Source organism: Berghia stephanieae, chromosome 4 (genome assembly GCF_034508935.2).
Source record: "Berghia stephanieae isolate SIO BIC M18660-M18661 chromosome 4, UCSD_Bste_1.3, whole genome shotgun sequence".
Classification (NCBI taxonomy): Eukaryota; Metazoa; Mollusca; class Gastropoda; order Nudibranchia; family Aeolidiidae; genus Berghia; species Berghia stephanieae.
In genome coordinates this window covers 14522217-14525045 of record NC_088363.1, presented here as the reverse complement: position 1 = coordinate 14525045, position 2829 = coordinate 14522217, and the positions used below count along the sequence as shown (strand labels likewise).

General features: G+C 33.1%; 1 long non-coding RNA gene across 1 annotated transcript in view; it reads left to right on the top strand.

The window, feature by feature from the left end:
* Positions 1 to 1705, top strand: part of LOC144971931 (uncharacterized) — a 5721-nt gene extending 4016 nt beyond the window's left edge. Inside the window, exon 2 of the long non-coding RNA XR_013645201.1 lies at positions 1 to 1705. This exon is cut by the window's left edge and continues 1511 nt beyond it. This is a non-coding gene — a long non-coding RNA (uncharacterized LOC144971931).
* The last annotated feature ends 1124 nt before the right edge of the window (positions 1706 to 2829 follow it).

Genomic DNA, 2829 nt, shown 5'->3' with positions numbered 1-2829 from the left:
TATATATTATGTGTGTCAGTGCATGACATAATCAGTCGGAAGGTGAATATTTCGGATTTGCAATTAAAACCAAAATCTGAAAGAATAATATGCTTCCCATAGCATTTTAATCTTTATTTGAAGTAAATAGGATGATTTTTCCATGAAGTTATGGGAAAGGTATCCAATAACTTTTCTTACATTTTATATTGTTTTGACTAGAGTAGCTGAAAAACAAATATTGAGAAATGAAATAAAGCTTTGATATTTCCCGAAGAAGTTCAAAAAGGGTTGATTTAATCTATGACAAGAACTTATTTTTGATACGAATTGACCTTCTAACTAAACTTGCCAATATTTCAGATCAAACTCTTTCACCATAGGACTGATTATATCATTTTCACTGTAACATCATATGGTATCTGCTGGATGTGCTTGTGTCTGAATAAGACATTTGAGTGGTTTTATATGATTAATACTAGATAGATTTCTGATGAATATATTTATTTTTTCTTGAAACTAGTCCTTGATCATTGCATGTCTTCAATGGGACACATGAGTGGTTTTATATCATTAGATACTCAGATATATTTCTGATGAATTTACCTCTATTCTCTTTGAATAAGTCAAATTTCCATTAGATACTCCAATATATTTCTGATGAATACACTTCTAGTTTCTTTATACAAGTCGTGGATTAATGCATATGTGAATTGTTTTATATCATTAGATACTCAGATAGATTTCTGATGAATTTACCTCTATTCTCTTTGAATAAGTCTTTGGATTATTGCATATGTGAATGGTTTTATATCATTAGATACTCAGATTTCTGATGAATGTACCTCGATTCTCTTTGAACAATTCTTGGATTATTCCATATGTGAATGGTTTTATATCATTAGATACTCAGTTAGATTTCTGATGAATTTACTTCTATTCTCTTTGAATAAGTCTTGGATATTGCATATGTGAATGGTTTTATATCATTAGATACTCAGATTTCTGATGAATTTACCTCTATTCTCTTTGAATAAGTCTTGGATATTGCATATGTGAATGGTTTTATATCATTAGATACTCTGATAGATTTCTGATGAATTTACCTCTATTCTCTTTGAATAAGTCTTGGATATTGCATATGTGAATGGTTTTATATCATTAGATACTCAGATTTCTGATGTATGTACTTCTATTCTCTTTGAATTGGTCTTAGATTATTCCATATGCGGATGGTTTTATATCATTAGATACTCAGATAGATTTCTGATGAATTTATCTCGATTCTCTTTGACTTAACATTAGATTATTGCATATGTCAATTGATATGACCTATATGTGTTGCGAGCGCCGTAAAACCCTTTAAAATAACAAAGCAATAACAGCATATTATGTCATTGGTTTTATATCATTAGAAACTCAGATAGATTTCTGATGGATGTACCGCTATTCTTTTTGAAATAGTCGCTCATGACCAACATCACGTATTTCTTGACCCATGGTTTATTTCTTCGACTGGTCACTCATCTTTACAGGCGTTAGTTTGACCAAAAAGTAATGGAGACTCATTTAAACTCATACAGTAAATAAACCAACACACTTTTACTTAGAATCATTCAATTTAAATGTCCATGTGTGCTTTTTCATTTATGGTTTTTCTCACTCCATTGATTGAATGTATAAATCTGGAATGTATCTCATCTGAATAAATTATTTGAAAATATCATTTTAAATGAGTGATTGTTTTCATTTAAAAAATAAAAAAAAGATCATATTTTTGATTTTGTTTATTCTCGTCCGTTGAATTTGATTTAGTTACTTGGCTTTAAATTTGCAAGTTTATTGACTTTTTAAACATCTATTCTAGTTTTTATGAATATTTGGGGAGGGGCCCTGGTAGAACAAACTCTTCATTCTGTCATATTCTGGAAAAAACAACCCTTAAAAACAATGTACACTGATAGTGTGTTCTTGGAATCTACATCTGATCTCTATTTGAACCCTTTCCCTGGGCAGGAAGGTACTTACTGTGTCTCTGGGTGGGTTCCTGGCCTCCCATAGTGGGCAGGGAGGTACTTGCTGTGTCTTCTATCCCCTATATCTGTTTTCCAACTTGCTTTCTGTCTTTGTCTTGGAATTAGATTACTTGGTTTTGTCCAGGCCCTGGCAGGATACCCTGTCTGGGAGGGAGACGGTCAAATGTATAGTTTTGGGGGATGATATTTTTTCCCTTGTAAATCATCTCTCTGTTATGTCCTGTATTATGTTTTGTTTACGTATTATATATGATTTGTAAACATTTGAGTGTATTCCTCTTAATGGAGACCTCTGGGTGGGGTTCCTGAGCTCCCATAGTGGGCAGGGGAGTACATACTGTCTTCTATCCCCCATATATCTGTTTTCCAACATGCTGTCTGTCTTTGTCTTGGAATGAGATTACTTGGTTTTGACCTGGCCCTGGTCGGAGTCCTGGCTGGGAGGGAAACAGTCAAATGCATAGTTATTGTTTTGGGGGATGATATTCTTTTCCTTGTAAATAATCTCTCTGTTATGTATGATTATATTTGTCATTTTGAATGTGTAATGTAAGCATTTGATATTGAGTGTATTCCTCTTTGTTGGAGTTTGTTCTTGTGTCCGGATGAGACTTATAGGTGATCTCAAACGAAGTACATTAATGGTATGCTCTTGAAATCTACATCAGATCCTTATTTGTTCCCACTTCCCCTTTGTCTTACCTTTTCGTGGGTGCTTTAACTTTAATTGTAATTCTAGAACCTTTTTACTATCCATTTTCTTCCTTTTTACTGGCGCTGATATGACCTAAATGTGTTGCAAGCCCCCTAAAAC